Source organism: Papio anubis, chromosome 8, assembly GCF_008728515.1.
Source record: "Papio anubis isolate 15944 chromosome 8, Panubis1.0, whole genome shotgun sequence".
NCBI lineage: Eukaryota > Metazoa > Chordata > Mammalia > Primates > Cercopithecidae > Papio > Papio anubis.
Window position 1 is genome coordinate 13,472,758 of NC_044983.1, and position 16,834 is coordinate 13,489,591.

The 16,834-nt window shown below is 38.8% G+C and overlaps 1 long non-coding RNA gene across 1 annotated transcript; it reads left to right on the plus strand.

Moving 5' to 3' along the window:
• The first annotated feature begins 3,918 nt into the window (after positions 1 to 3,918).
• Positions 3,919 to 13,499, plus strand: LOC103886648. Its single transcript, XR_002523706.2, has 3 exons — positions 3,919 to 8,769; positions 10,781 to 11,069; positions 13,251 to 13,499. It is a non-coding gene; the product is annotated as an uncharacterized LOC103886648 (long non-coding RNA).
• The last annotated feature ends 3,335 nt before the right edge of the window (positions 13,500 to 16,834 follow it).

Consider the following 16,834-nt stretch of genomic DNA (forward strand, 5'->3'; position numbering starts at 1 on the left):
GACTACCTCTGATTTAAACAGTATCTTAAAACACATAATTACCAAGAGACCTTGCAATTATGATTTGTCCTCTCAGGTAATTCTGCCCACAGGGAGAAAATTATATGATCCAGCAGAAAGATTCCAGTTCTCACAATGTGGACTGCTCATTGTGAATAAAACAAATTGGCATTATGTTTTCATGTATCTATCTCAGGGGTTTGGTTAATAAGTCCATCTCAAAGAGATAGATCTCTTTTTGGTCTGTTGATAAAATCAGGTAATGAATTCCAGCTCATGAAGCCTCTTGAGAGGCAGGCAGGCAGCCAGGTTCCACAGGCAGGCATATACTGCTTGATTTCAACAGCAAACACCATCAAACAAGAGTCTAATTCTCCTATTTGAAATTGTTCGATATAAAACTCCTATACCCCCAACTCTGGGCAAATTAAATAAGACTCTTCAACAAAAAATCTCCCAAAAGTTTAATATTTATTTATAAGAATTTTTATAATATTCTTTTAAGTAATCTGTATTTTCAATAATTCACTGATTCTCTTCTACCTGTCCTTATTATATACTATTATCTGTGACAACATTCTTTTCTGAGTACGAAATCCAAAATACAGCATTTTAAGCAAACTGCATTAAAGATTTTAAAGGGAAAAAAGCTATATTTCTAAAAGTGCTGTGTATGTTTAAAATACCTTTAGGAGGTTTCATTTAATTCAGAGAAAAGTAGGTCAAACCTCCTAAGATAAATTTCTAATCAAATAGCTGCTCTGTACTCTTATAATATTTATTTTATAGCTCTTTCATTAACGTCTTTCTATATTTCTCTCCCAAACCAAATTGCACAATTTTGTGCTCGCCACCACCACATTCTTCATTTCTTGTATAGATTTGTTCTCTTATGACAAAAGCAAAGACTCTACACCTTTAACAGAAATTGTAGAGGGAGGCTTTAATTTTAATCCTCACTAAAGGCACTTTGATTATTTTGATAACAAACTGGGAAATTGAAGAATAAAAATCTATTTCTTTAATTCTCTCTTGTCATACTCAGGTCTTCAAATACATGAGTCTGCAGATGAAAACAAAGCTTTACGAACCCTATCAGATAAGTTCAATGTCCTTCAAGTGTCTAGTCAGTTTCTGGGAGTAGTATTTACAGTCTTGTTACAAAGCATACAAATTGGAATGAAGACTGAGAAATGGGACAACTTGGCTCGAGTGCAGCTGTCAATCGCTGTGTATCGCCATCTGCTGGGAAACTTGTGCACTGCACTTACGTACAGGACCACAAGCAAACAGCTTAGCTTAGGTAGAAGGAAAAAAAGCAAGAATTAAATTAATTTCAAAATACTAAATGTGTTAAATAAATTTCATAACTTTAATATTTTATGTTAAATTCTTAAATGTTATTTTTCAAAAATTCTATTACAATAGTCATTTTAGCAGGAAAAAAATATGGTACTTTTCACAAAAGCGGTCAGACACCATTCCCTATTTTGCCTATTTTTCAGTTACCAGAAGGGGGCGCCCAGCATAGTTTCTATAGCATCGCCGTAAATATAACAACCAAAAATTATTTGTTGAATGACTGAATGAAAGAATGGGAGTCACTACACCCAAGAAGATTTTAATTGAAATATTTTTTATGTCACAAGATTATTTATTTAAGGCACACTTTGAATAGAAAACATTGACTAATTGAAAACGTTGTTAATTTCTACTATTACAGTGGTCCATAGACTCATTTGAAGCAAATTCATTATAAAAGGAATATTGCCATAAATTCGATGGGATTTCATCAATATCTTAAAACTGTACAATACTTTGGAATGATTACAAGATTTTTATGAAATAAAAATGATGCAAAATTGTGAAATTATATGATTAATTACAGTGTCAATTTAAATATGTGCATGCCCAAACACCTTTAGATAGAGTACGGTTGACTCCTTTATAAACTTGTAAACTTAAGATTACTGTAAACTATGGCAAAAATAGCAAACTATCTGGCATAGATGAATTTAGACCTTTTTAAAATAAATAAATAAATGGTAAGGCTAATGCTTTAAATGAGAACAACATCAGTAATTCTTCTTGAAGCACCATAAATTTGTAACGCTGGCTCCTAACATAAGGCCTAGTGTAGTGTAGACACTCAAGTAGTTATGGAGCTATTTGAATTTACTTTAAATATTAGATGTAAATGTTTAGTATAAGTAATATATGGAAAAATATTTATATGCCCTTCCCCCAATAGAATATGAAAGCTTATTGAAAGCAAAAATATATATATATTAATTTGTTTTATATACATAACCGTCTGTTTAGTGCTAGTAAACAATAGGCGATTAATAATGATTATAATTTACAATTGATGACTGGAGGTGACAAAATATTTTAAGAAGCAAATAAAGACTGCCTTTAATATGGGTCTAAGGGAAATAATGAGCTCGTTTTTGGATATAGAATCCTGTTATTTTTCTAGAAATTTATCACTTCTCTTAAAGGTGTGATAAATGAAGACTGAGACTTTGTTTGATCAAGGTCATGAGACCAGGGAGACTCTAGACTCAGGCCCACATCTGCCTGTAATCCCCCCTCCTCTCTTCTCTTCATCTCTGGTCTGTATCCCCCACAACACAGTCCCCACTGACAACTCTATACAACGGTTGTAGCCTGCACTAAATTCCACAAGTTCAACTTCTTAAACCAATATCTCTTTTCATCTTCCTAGCTTCTCTTAGAAAGCAAATATGTGCTGGAAAGAACTGGTAAGCTTTAGGATAGGTATTGTATGGGCAAGCCTTACAGAAATAAGTCACAGTAAACTTTCTTATTTTAGAAATAAAGAATTTCAGTCAAGCACAGTGGCTCACGCCTGTAATCCCAGCACTTTGGGAGGCCAAGATGGGAGGATCACGAGGTCAAGAGATCAAGACCATCCTGGCCAACATGATGAAACCCCGTCTCTACTAGAAATACAAAAATTAGCTGGGTGTGGTGGCACGCACCTGTAATCCCAGCTACTCGGGAGGCCGAGGCAGGAGAATAGCTTGAACTCAGGAGGTGGAGGTTGCAGTGAGCTGAGATCACGCCACTGCCCTCCAGTCTGGCGACAGAGCAAGACTCCATCTTAAAAATAAATAAATAAATGAATAAATTCTTCTCCTTTTCTACAAACTACAATGTAAAGGTGCAATGTGTTGTTTTAAAAGCGCCTAGAAAAGACGATGGATGTACAAGTCTATTCAAACAACCAGAGTTCTGGACCAAACTATGTCTCCCCCAAAATTAATATGTTCAAGTCCTAACCGCTAACACCTCAGCATGGAGACAGGGCCTTTACATTGAGGTCTTAAGGGTGAGACCCTAATCCGATATGACTGGTGTCCCTAGAAGAAGGCAAAAGACACATGATGTGCTTTTGCACAGAGGGAAGGCCATGAAGGACGCAGCCAGAAGGTGTCCATCTGCAAGCCAAGGGGAGAGGTCTTAAGAGAAACCAAACCTGCTTCAACGTTAACCTCGGACTTCCACCTTCCAGAACTGTGAGGAAATAGATGTATTTAAGCCTCTCCTCCCAGCCTGTAGTATTTATTATGGCAGCTTTAGCAAACTGATCCTACAAGGGAGATTGTGATTTCAGCAGAATCTGTGGCTTTTGGTTACACAAGTGAAGCAAAGTGTGTGTGTGCGTCTGAGTGTGTGTGTGAGAGTGTGTGAGTGTGTGTGCACGCGCGTGTGAGTGGTGTGTGTGTGACAGTGTGTGCGTGTGAGTGGTGTGTGTGTGCACGTGTGAGCGGTGTGTGAGTGTGTGAGTGTGTGAGCGTGTGTGAGGTGCGTGTCAGTGGTGTGTGAGTGTATGTGAGGTGCATATGAGTGGTGTGTGAGAGTGTGTGTGAGTGTGTGTGAGTGTGTGTGCACATGTGAGTGTGTATGAGTGGTGTGTGTGTGTGAGAGTGTGTGTGAGTGTGTGAGAGTGTGTGTGTATGCATGTGGTATTGATTGGGTGCTTGGTTGTTTTAGTTCTATTGAATCTTTAGAAAAATACTGATACAATTAGTATTCATTTCCATGATTTACATGTCCTATATTTATTTAAAAATCTGAGAATAACTCACATTAATTTTATTACAGCTTGCTATAAATGAAACCCTTAAAGATTCAGGAATGTTTTTATAAAACTGTCACCAACTGGGAGGTATATGATGCTCTCATAAAATGTGCCTGCTAGTGATTTGTTGGTCTGTTTCTTGGCAACTGAATGGCTTCTGGGATGTCAAATGATTAGGTAGAAGAAAAATAAGGTTTTATTAAACAGCAACGCAAGCTGAATCTGTATTATGGGAAAATATGCATTTCTAATTTCTTATTTAGAAGCTCCAGACAGAATTCTGCCAACCTAGGTCATGCTACAAAAATTAACCTCTCCCTTTTGAGCACCAGCACAGCTTTTGAAATGCTTTGGTTGAAGTTTTATGTTTTAAGAACTGTTCCTACCTCTTCCTCTATGTCAGTATGCTTGTGGTGAGCTGCAGGTCTCTAGGCCAAGGTAAGACTGTCTTCCCCTAAACTCAAGTCACCTTCCCCCTCCCAGTGTGTATTATAATTCTGTGCACCCTGCAGATTCTCAGTAAATACTGGAGGCATTTGCATGATGAAAGGGTTTTGAAATTAAACTTCAGTTATGTAGACAAGTCCTATGGATTTAGATAAAATGGGCTGAGAAAATTAAGCAATTTTCAAATAAAATGATAAAGGAAGTGTGTCAGTGTACATCAGGTGGTGAGAAATCAAGATTTCGAGGAAAAGTAGAGTCTTGGGAGCTTTCATTACCTACACTGAAGTAAGGGAAAGTCTCCTTAATTCCAGCACGTGTGCAAAGCTTAAAAACTGTGAAAATGTACACTAGATTGATGGTTTTCTTTTTGCATTCTGATGCAAATGTGTTCATTCCTGCATTACAATTGGTGTGAAGGGCATACATTGTAACAACTGTCATAGGATGAAAGAGAAAAATAATTAATATGATTCACAAGCAGTATTATGGCATTCACCAAGAGTGGGTAGGAAATTGCTTTTAGCTTGAGCCCCAAGTAAAAATTGGTCTTCCTGTTCAAATGAAGCCAAAGAAAACTTCCTTTTTTGGGGAAAAAAAAGAAAAAAGAATAAAAGAACTAGAATGAGCAGCAAACTATCAAAATGTAGCTGATAAAGGACAGAGAAGCATTGAGTACTCAGATTAGAAAGTGCTGCAGAGTCAAATATAAAAGGGCAATAGGTAGGGCAGGCAGCAAGCATCTTTGCTGAGCATTACTGGAAGAAAATTAGTTGATTTAAACTCAGAACCTAGTTTTCATTGCATCCACCAGTGGTGGTTATATTCCCAGAATAAACTACAAAAGTCTAGCTAGAGTGCTTTATTAACAGTATGACAAGCCCCAATGTCATTTAAATAGTATTGCTCTGGCAAAAATATTATGTAAACTCTAACCTGAGGTGCATCTCCTCTTGCGGCGTATTTTTACCTAGGTGTCTTTGTAAATTGGGTTTTCTCAGATGAAGGATTGCCTGCAGTAGCTCCTCTGGCTTGTCTTAGATCACTGTTTCCCTCACCTACCCCTGAACAGCTGCCTTTTAATAGTATCCCATTGAGAGTTCTACGCTGCTGTTGCTTTTATACTAACTAGGCTACCAAGAAATAGTCACAAGTTCAGCAATGCCCTTGGTCAAGTTCTACCTTGCCATTTCAACACAGCCAGGCTTTCAAAAAAAAAATTTTTTTTTTTTCTGGGATAGACTGGAGTTGTCACGCTTCAGAGGCAAAACCTCAATGTGTTCCGTTCTTTTGAAGTAGTTCTCTCCCTGAGATCTCTCTGATACACGTCTCTGAAGTCAGAGTCCATTTCTCTTTTGATCCGTTAACACTAGTGCGAGCTGTAGAAGTCCTTTCTCCAGGCTGCCCTTTATCATATCAAAGGTTCACGGTGAGTTCATTCTGCTGGACTGGGGTCAACTCAGTCATTCATTCCGCCAGCACATGAGAGCTCACTACCTGCAAAACGCCACAGTGAGACGCATACAAAGATGATATCTTATACATTTGGAATTTGGGATTTAAAATTCAGAATTTAGAGACACACCAATAAGTGGTTAATGCTGCCTGCAGAATCCAAGTCATGCTTTATGAAGTGCTTCATTCTTACTCTGGGTCTTAACGGATGAAAGAGATGTTTAAAGCTAATTCTGGCTTTTAAACTAATGAGGAGGATGAAGTGGGGTGAAGGAGCAACTGGTGTCATGGAAGCAACTGTTGGTTGTGTATTAGGCTCAGCTGTGGGTAATAGATTCCAAGAAACAGGACTAAAACGGATGTGCAGTCCTGAGCTGGTGAAGCAATTTAGTTCTTCAGAGTCCTCAGGGACTTGGGCTTGGTCTCTGGGTTGCTTTGCTTTCAACGGATGCCATTACCAAGGTCACCTCAAGGTCCAACCAAGATGGATCTTTCAAATTCAGGAATATGTTCACATTCCAGCCAGAAGAAGGGGCATTTTCAATATATGCCCCTCACTTTCTTGAACTGCCGTGTTCCAGTAACCATATCCTTTCTTCTTCCCCAAACATGCATTCAGACACTGATGCTCATACTCAGGACCTTGTCATTATAAATACCTGCGACCATTCCATAATCTCAGTGACATCCCACCCACTGGCCTCCACTGCCTCCCTGCTCCTCCTCATGCATCACCGGTACTTCCAGCCCTCTAATCTCACCAGTTACCTCAATTCCCCCAAGTCCCCAGTAAACTCCTGACTCAGCTCAAAATTCACTCTCAGACATTATAATCACCCCTTGCATATATAGTGTGAATATCCCTTATCCAAAATGCTTGGGACTAGGTGTGTTTCAGATTTTGTGTTTTGTATTTTTTTATTTTGGAGTATTTGCATACACACAATGAGGTATCCTGGAGATGGGACCCGAGTCGAAACACAAAATTCATTTATGTTTCATGTATACCCTATACACATAGCCTGAAGGCAATTTCATAAGCTATTTTAAATAAATTTGTGCATAAAAGTTCTGACTGTGTTTTGATGGCAGCCATCACATGAGGTCAGGTTTGGGATTTTCCACTAGTGGCAGCATGTTGACATTCAAAAGGTTATGAAGTTCGGAGCATTTCAGAGTTCAGCTTTCGGGATTAGGGATGCTTGACTTACACTCCCAGCTGGCTTACCTCTTTCTGAATTTATCATACTTCCTTAGCAAAACCACAGCCTTGGTTAAATTTAACTTTCTGCCTTCTCTGTGCCTGTGCCTATACAATTGAATATAATTGCAGAAAACAACTATATCAGCTCTTCTCATTTGCAATAAATAATGCATTGGAAGCAGGCCTTGCAGAGCCCAACAGTTACGCTGTAGTTACCTATCTCATTTCTTCTCCCAATGTCCTAGATGTATTTTATACTTTGTTTTATGTCTTCGAGGCTCCAACACTTCCTGATCCATCCTCTCTCTCCACTGGTGGCTGATTCCTGCTCAGCTGTTTCTGCACCTGTGCACCATGTTGGCACTCCTGACTGTTCCATCTCCTGTCTAAGACTGGTCCTTATCAACTAGGCCCCATTGCTCTCTTTCATCTATCTCCTATGTTGTCGGTTTTTCCTCCTACCTTGGTTCATCCCCAAAAGTACTTTATTGATCCTGGTTTTCCCGTGAGCTACTAATTCTGTCTCTCCACTACTCCATATAAAAACCCTGCCTCCCCCACGCTTCTTGCATATGGTAGGCACGATTCTACATTGACATTGGCTTGTTGCTCTGTCTGGAATTCTCCACCTCTAGGTATCTTCCTACCTAACTCCTTCATCTCCTTTAAGGCTTTGTTTACCCTTTAAGAGAAGCCCACTGTAACTGCCCTGTTTCAAGTCATTTTCAGAACTCATTCCCACTCTGTCTCCATGGTTTCTTGTCTCCTTATTCTGCTCAAAAATTTTCCATAGCATTTATCATCTTGTAAGATACATTAGAATTTACTTGTTTGTTATGGTTATGTCTTATTGGCTATCTGTCCCAGCTAAAACGCAGGTTTCAAAAAGACAGAGATTTATTTTTTCTAATCCCATCTCCCTAGGGATGGCGCCTGGAATGTATTTGAAGCTCACTAATATTTGTTAAACACAGTGTATTTATTTTCAATTTCCCAAGGCCTTGTGTTCATATAGAATAATGTGTTTATACCAAGCAGGACTCTTGATTTGAAATGACAGAAACCCAATTCCAACCAATGTGAGTAAGAATGTTTTGTTTATTTGTTCCATTGTGATCTACTGTCTATTTGTTCTATTGTGGTTTCCTTCTGGTTTGGTCTGGGTTTAGGTTAGAAGATAACCCAAGATTTGCACTTTCTTCTACCACAGTTAAATCCAGGTTCCTCAAGATGGCCAACAAAACTTGATCTCTAGCTCTTGACTCTGTTCTCCTCCCTTCTGGCTTGGTCCCCCAGGAGGTTCTCTCCACCTGGAGGACATATGAACACGAGCAGCTTTAGGTTAATACGATCTTTAAGTTCCAGAGATCACAGAGGCACCTCAGAAGCACCAAAAGGGACTCTGCCTGGCTCAATTAATGAAGCAGGGAGGTGGGAAGGGATGTTACTCTGCTTAAGCCAGGCTTACATCACAGTTGCCTCCCTAAAAGCCAGAGTGGGAGTGAGGCACAATCGAACGCTGAAGTCCTGTGGACTGCGCAGGCTAGCTCTAGAAAGGGTAAGAGGTGGTTTCCCTAAAATGGAATCCTGGACAGACAAATTTATACCTACTGTATAACTAAAGAAGACCTTAGTGACATACATGTTTTATTTCTTTACTTTTTAGTTTTTTGTTTGTTTGTTTGTTTTGGCAGGGGGAAGGGGGAGCTGACATGACATTCAATCCTTGGAAAATCTAACATTTTTTAAAACTATTCTTATGTGAGGAACACCATTTTCAAATTGGCAACATGCCCATCAGAAACATTTCCACAATTTCTTAAACCAAAAAATAAACACTATTTTAAAATACGTTTTCTTTCTGTTTCAGGGGGGAAAAAAAGCTAAGCAGAGACACATATTAAGCAAAAGATGTAGTTTTTTGTTTTGTTTTTTTTTTGTGCAAAGCAAATGTAACAAAATCTCATCTAAATTTGTAGTAACATTCCATTATTATAAAACGTAATTAGCTTTGTGTATGCCTTAGTATGAGATCAAGTCCTAGACACGCTAGCGGTATTTTTCACTTCCACATGTTTTCTTGTCTGCATGTAATGTAGTTTGGATATTTGTCTCCTCCAAATCTCATGTTTAAATTTGATTCCCAACACTGCAGGTGGGGTCTGGTGGGAGGTGTTTCATCACAGGGGTGAATCCCTCCTGAAGGGGGCTTGGTGCTGTCCTTGCAGTAACTGAGGTCTCGCTCTATTCGTTTTAGCCAAAGCCAACTGTTGAAAACAGCCTGGCACTTCCCTTCCCTCTCCTTTCCTTCCTTTCCATGTGATACCATCTCCTCTTCACCTTCTGCCACGAGGGGAAACTTTCTGAGGCCCTTCCCAGGAGCAGATGCTAGCACACTGCTTCTTATACAGTCTGCAGAACCATAAGCCAAATAAACCTCTTTTCTTTATAAATATTCTGCCTCAGGTATTCTTTTATAAGAACATAAATGGGGTAGGACAGCATGTAAGTAGCTAAAATTTAAGTAAGCACATTACTAAATAAAATAATGTTTTGGAGAGCTCAGAAATAATGATTCGGTTTAAAATTACTTCAAATGTGTCTGAATTTCAACAACTTTTAAAATCAGTTATTCTTTGTATATAATCATTATATGATATAGAAAGTACCATCATAATTTTTTAAAACAGTACATAATCCAAAGAATCACAGTTTGTCTTCTTATTAGGAATCATAAATGTGTATGAGAATTATTTACATAGTATCACATTATTAAACTCATTCAAAAGCACTAATTACCTGTATATACATGAATTTTATAACTAATCAAAATATTTTAACATTTTCAAATTCATTATTTCCTAACATATATAACCACTATAACATAGTAAAATCCATAATTTACTTTGTGTAGGGTTACCCAATAGTTAATATTTTATCTATGGCAAAAAATAATTATAACTTCAGAATAACTAAATAAATTTATGTGCCCTAAAGGCTAAATACAAATTATAATTGAATGTAAGTAAAATGATTATGGGAAAAAAATCTACTATTATGTGGATACACCACACTCTATGCAACCAGTGCTTTCCTGGAAAGTTGTATGTAAGTTTAACTATATTTGAATTATATTTTAAAAGATATTTAAGGAATACTGCCAATTGCTATTTTTATAAAAAGATTTCTTATAGGCCAGGCGCGGTGGCTCACGCCTGTAATCCCAGCACTTTGGGAGGCGGAGGCGGGCGGATCACAAGGTCAGGAGATGGAGACCACGGTGAAACCCCGTCTCTACTAAAAATAGAAAAAAACTAGCCGGGCGTGGTGGCGGGCGCCTGTAGCCCCAGCTACTCGGGAGGCTGAGGCAGGAGAATGGCGTGAACCCGGGAGGCGGAGCTTGCAGTGAACCGAGATCGCGCCACCGCACTCCAGCCTGGGCAACAGAGCGAGACTCCATCTCAAAAAAAAAAAAAAAAAAAAAAAGATTTCTTTAAGTCTGCAGTGTCTTAGTGAAATGAAGAAGTCTTAATTTCCTCTTTTAAATGTCTAAATTTTCTTTTTCAAAGACGCATATGAAGTAGTCTCCTCTCTAAATCACTGAGCTCACAGGCTGAAGCTGTGCACCCCAAGCTCAGAGAGAACAGATGGATTAATCCTGCCTAGGAGATGTGGTTGACATTTGTAAGTAAGTAGCCTGATATTTTCAGATTCTAAAAAAATTACTGATCCACCACACTCCTGATTTTTTCAGGTCACTTGTCTAGATGTCCCTAATATGTGATAACTTGGAAGACCATGCTTAGCCTACAGATTTTCTGTAAAAATTGACTGTACAGATATGGCATAAGATTCCAGGTAACACCACATATTCTTTTTACTATATTTATCTCTTCAACAAAATATGTACTTATCCCCTTCTAATATAGAAATGACATGGGTGTAACGGAAAAACATGAAAATTATTATGTTGAAAATTCTAAAATTTCTAATTTAAATTAATGAGTTGGATACAGTTAATTCTTAAAGTACACATGTAAGCTTGTTAACACTAATTTGTACTCCATGTAATCTTTCTTAATATTTCTACCATTTAGACTGAAACTGCTCTTTAGAAATTCTTGATCTGGATTAAATATATATTTAGATATCTGTAATAATGTAAATTGTAATGTTTCTAATTTTTAAAAGTCAATTTAAATAATTAATTATAAAAGTATAAGATTTGGCCAGGCGTGATGGCTCACACCTGTAATCCCAGCACTTTTGGGAGGCCAAGACAGGCAGATCACTTGAGGTCAGGAGTTTGAGACCAGCCTGGTCAATATAGTGAAACTCCATCTCTACTAAAAACACAAAAATTAGTTGGGTATGGTGGCACGGGCCTGTAATCCCAGCTACTGAAGAGGCTGAGGCAGGAAAATAACTTGAACCCAGGAGGCGGAGGTTGCAGTAAGCCGAGATTGGACCACTGCACTCCAGCCTGTGCGACAGAGTTAGAAAAAAAAAGAAACAAACAAACAAAAAAAACAAAAAAAAACAAGATTTACCATTAACATCCTCGTACTTCAAAGAGTTGCCTATTACCTATGTTATAATTTTTTTTTTTTTTTTTTTTTTTTTTTTTTTTTGAGACGGCGGGGGGATATAATGCTCTGTCGCCCAGGCTAGAGTGTAGTGGCGGGATCTCTACTCACTGCAAGCTCCGCCTCCCGGGTCCAGGCCATTCTCCTGTCTCAGCCTCTTCAGTAGCTGGGACTACAGGCGCCTGCCACTGAAAATAAGAGTCTTGTGATCCTTTATGGTTTCAGGATGAAACTGTTCCACCTCAGATCATCAGGCGTTAGTTAGATTCTCATAAGGAGCACGCAACCTAGATTACTCGCGTGCATAGTTTTCAATGGGGTTCCTGCTCCTATGAGAACCTAATGGGCCTGTGGTTCTCACTGGAGGTGGAGCTCACGCGGTAATACTGGCTGCCTGCAGCTCTCCTCCTACTGTGCGACCCTTTCCTAACAGGCCAAGGACCCCTGCCAGTCTGCAGCCTGAGGGCTGGGGACTCTTGTCCTTTGTGGAAGCTCCAAAAGAGTGATAAAGAAAAGTTCCCAACAATGTTTGCTAAGAATTTCTTCTTTCGCTGGGCGCCGTGGCTTATGCCTTTGGGAGGCTCAGCACTTTGGGAGGGTGAGGGAGGCGGATCACGAGGTCAGGGGATCCAGACCATCCTGGCTAATACAGTGAAACCCCGTCTCTACTCAAACTACAAAAAAAATTAGCCGGCGCGGTGGCGGGCGCCTGTAGTCCCAGCTACTCGGGGGGCTGAGGCAGGAGAACGACATGAACCCGGGAGGCGGAGCTTGCAGTGAGCCGAGATCACATCACTGCACTCCAGCCTGGGCAACAGAGCCAGACTCCGTATCAAAAAGAAAAAAAAAAAAAATTTCTTCTTTCTTATTTTTTGTTTTTATTTTTGTTTTTACCTGTTTGAAAAATATTTGGGGACCTAAGTTTCTCCAAATGATCTAATGATCTTTAGGGAAGGAATCATGGCCTGTAATAGCAACATTTTGACTCAGTAAAATTTCACTAACACCAGAAATGGCACAACAAGAATTCAGAGAACCCCAGTGCCTCCCGCAGCAACCTGCAGGCTATTTTCAGACAGTGCTTGATTTTGATGCGGGAACTACTTAACTATTCTTGTAATTTGGATCCCTTGATTCTGCCCCTCTTTGGGAATTTTTTTCTTCATTTTTGTACCTTTGGATATATTAGTGCCTGGTATACGGTGCAGGGTAAAGAGATACTTGCTTAATGAATAACCTTAGTTTGAGTCTCACTCAGGTACTTACCATCTATGTGGTCTTGGACACTTTGTCTAATCTCTTTAAACCTCAGATTATTCATATGTATAATGAAAAGAATAATACTACTTTGAGATCTGCTAGTATTTGCCCCAACAAAATAAGTCGCAGTAATTGTCATAATTAAATACCACTGACTGGGTGGCTTCAAAAACAGAAATTTATTTTTTCACAGATCTGGGATCTGGACATCCAAGATCAAAGTGTCGGCAGGTAAAGAGCTACTGCACAGCAAGAGAAGCTATCGACAGGGTAAACAGACAACATGCAGAATGATAGAGAATATTTACGAACTATGCATGCAACAAAGGCCTAACATCCTGAACCTATAAGAAACTTAAACAAATCAACAGGCAAAAAAAATAGTAATAGGCCGGGCACGGTGGCTCACGCCTGTAATCCCAGCACTTTGGGAGGCCAAGGTGGGCAGAGGTCAGGAGATCGAGACCATCCTGGCTAACACAGTGAAACCCCATCTCTACTAAAAATACAAAAAATTAGCCGGGCACGGTGGCAGGCGCCTGTAGTCCCAGCTACTCGGGAGGCAGAGGCAGGAGAATGATATGAACCTGGGAGGCAGAGCTTGCAGTGAGCCGAGATCGCCCCACTACACTCCAGTCTGGGCGACAGAGTGAGACTCTGTCTCAAAAAAAAAAAAAAAAAAAAAAAAAAGGAAGAAGAAAATAATAATAATGATAACCCCATTTAAAAATCGACAAAGGATATGAACAGACACTTTACAAAAGAAGACATGCAAGAGACCAGTGAATATATGAAAAAATGCGCAGAATCACTAATCATCAGAGAAATGCAAATCAAAACCACAATGAGATACCATCTCACACCAGTCAGAATAGTTAACATTAAAAAGTCAAAAAAATCATAGAGGTTGGCAAGGCTGAGGAGAGAAGGGAATACTTATGTACGGTTGGTGGGAATATAAATTAGTTCAGCCATTGTGGAAAGCAGTTTGGAGATTTCTCAAAGAACTAAAACAGAACTACCATTCAACCTAGCAATCTCATTACTGTATATATACCCAGAGGAAAACAAATTGTTACCCCGAAAAGACACCTGCATGTGTATGTTTATCACAACCCTATTCACAATAGCAAAGACATGGAATCAACGTTGGAGCCCATTAACAGTGACTGGATTTTTTTAACTGTTGTATATATACACCATGGAGTACTATGCAGCCATAAAAAATGAAATCATGTCTTTTGCAGCAAAGTGGATGCAGCTTGAGGCTATTATCCTAAGAGAATTAACAGAGAAACAGAAATCCAAATACCACACATTCTCACTTGTAACTAGGAGCTAAACCTTGGGTAAATATGAACATAAAAATGGGAGTAATATACCCTAGGGACTCCAAAAAGAGGGAGGGAGGGAGGGAGGGAAGAGGACAAGTATTGAAAAACTTCATATTAGGTATTATGTTCAGTATCTGGATTGACAGGACCAATAGAAGCCCAAACCTCCATGTCATACAACGTCGTACAATATACCCTTGTAACAAACCTGTATGTGTACCCCATGAATCTAAAATTTAAAAATTTTTTTGAAGTGTCAGCAGGTTGGTTTCATTATGAGACCTCTCTGCTTGGCATGTGGTAGCTATATTTTCCCTTTCCCTTCAAATGGTCATCTTTCTGTCTGTGCGTGTGTCTCTGTTTTAATTTCTTCTTCTTGTAAGGACATCCATCATATTGGATTAGGAGCCACCCATGTGAAGTCGTTTTTCCTTCATTCTCTCTTTAAAAGGCCTCTCTCTAAATAGAGTCACATTCTGAGGTACTGGGCGTTAGGACTCCAAAGTATGCTTTGGTAGGACACACGATTCAACCTGTGAAAGTGGCAGACACCAGAACGAAGTCACTCTTGTCAGATGCAGATAAAATTGGTTAAGAAAGGCATAAGGGAGGAGGCTCATACTTGTATGTCTGAGATAAAAACTGTTTCCAAGAACTTTCTAAAACTTCATAAGAAATCCCTTCATATCTCTCATGCGTCTCCTGCTTTACAAGGCTTTCATGTTTCATACCCACATATTCATTTCTATGAGAAGGTTTCTGATTCTATTTTTTTTTTCTGAGACAGAGTCTCACTCTGTTGCCCAGGGTGTACTGCAGTGGCAAGATCTCAGCTCACTGCAGTCTCCACCTCTCAGGTTCAAGTGATTCTCCTGCCTCAGCCTCCCAAGTAGCCAAGATTACACATATGCACCATGACTCCCAGCTAATTTTTTGTATTTTTAGTAGAGACAGGGTTTCACCATGTTCGCCAAGCTGGTCTCCAACTTCTGACCTCAAGTGATCCACCCACCTCAGCCTCCCAAAGTGCTGGGATTACAGACATGAGCCACCATGCCTGGCCAAGAAGGTTTATCACTAGATACTCTTTAGCACCACAGTAATTCAGAGTAAGATGTTCTGGAAAGACTACTTGCCCAGTAATAGCACCTTCCCCAATGCACTGTTGTCAGCTCTAGTTCTGAGCCACCAGAACCAATGAACTCTCTTTCCAAGCAGCTTACATTAACTTCTCCTTTTCTGCCAATGAAGTTTCTACTTACTCTTCCCTCACCAGATACATCTGTGGCTTGCCATAATGCATTCTGGATTATAACCCTCTTTTCTTGTTCCCCAATACATTCAAAATATTTGGAGATAATTTTCTCTAATATCTTTGTTTTTTGGTTGATAAATTCACAGCAAGTAACTACCTCACTGACTTGCCACATAGATTAAATAACACCTGCACAAATTTTAGCACAAGTTCTGAAATGTAGCAAGAACATATTAAAGTTTAGTTAGTTTTATTTCTACTGACCTGGAGTGTCTCTATCTGAAAATGTAATGTTCTAAGATATTCAAGTCAAATTCAAGTATCTGGGAAAAGGAACTGTAGGAAAAATATAAGAAATGATACAATATTGACCCTGAAGAGATAGACATTGAAAAAAAAAAAAAAAACATGCTTACCAAACTGGCAATCTTCAACTTATCCAGAAAAATCACATTCACTTTTATATTTTAACTACAGCATATTCTTATAAGCAATCTGTAAAAGGTGCAGTTTCTAAACACAGTTGAAAGTATAATCTGTATACAAAAGTCATTCTGGGTGGATAATCATTAGAATTATATGTTCATATTGGGCCACATTCTTCCAGCTTTCAATCTCCTATTGTAATTAATGGAAGCACCCAACAAGAGATTCAGCTAACGAAATCAGGGTCTTTGCAAAGCAGGTAGTGAATTTACTCTCTGAATATTACATCACTTTAAGTGGAAAAGTGTAAATACTAACGAATGAAGAGAAATTTTTTAAGATACAAAAAGAAAGTTGAAGTAGATCCAGTAGCAAGAGTGAATGAGCATAAACTGAAGATGTCAAACTTTTAGTGTAAAAACAGAATTTGTCATTCTACTTAGAAATGGGCTAATCACACTTTAAGTTTCACCAACTTCAAACACGTATGTTTCCATGACTTCCAGTTTCATAACAAGTAGTGACTAAGTTGTATATATAGCCACAGAGGAAGAAATATTTGTTAACAAGACAAATCAACAAGTCAACCAAGAGCCAAGAGATAGAGCTGACCTAAAAAACAGGTTTTATTAATACCAACAATAGCTGCCAACCAGACTAATTAATCTCTAAAACATATGTAAAGAACAACTATACCCATACTCAGATGAATAACAACAGAATCTATACTTTTAATTTGAGTACAAACCATTACATGTTGTG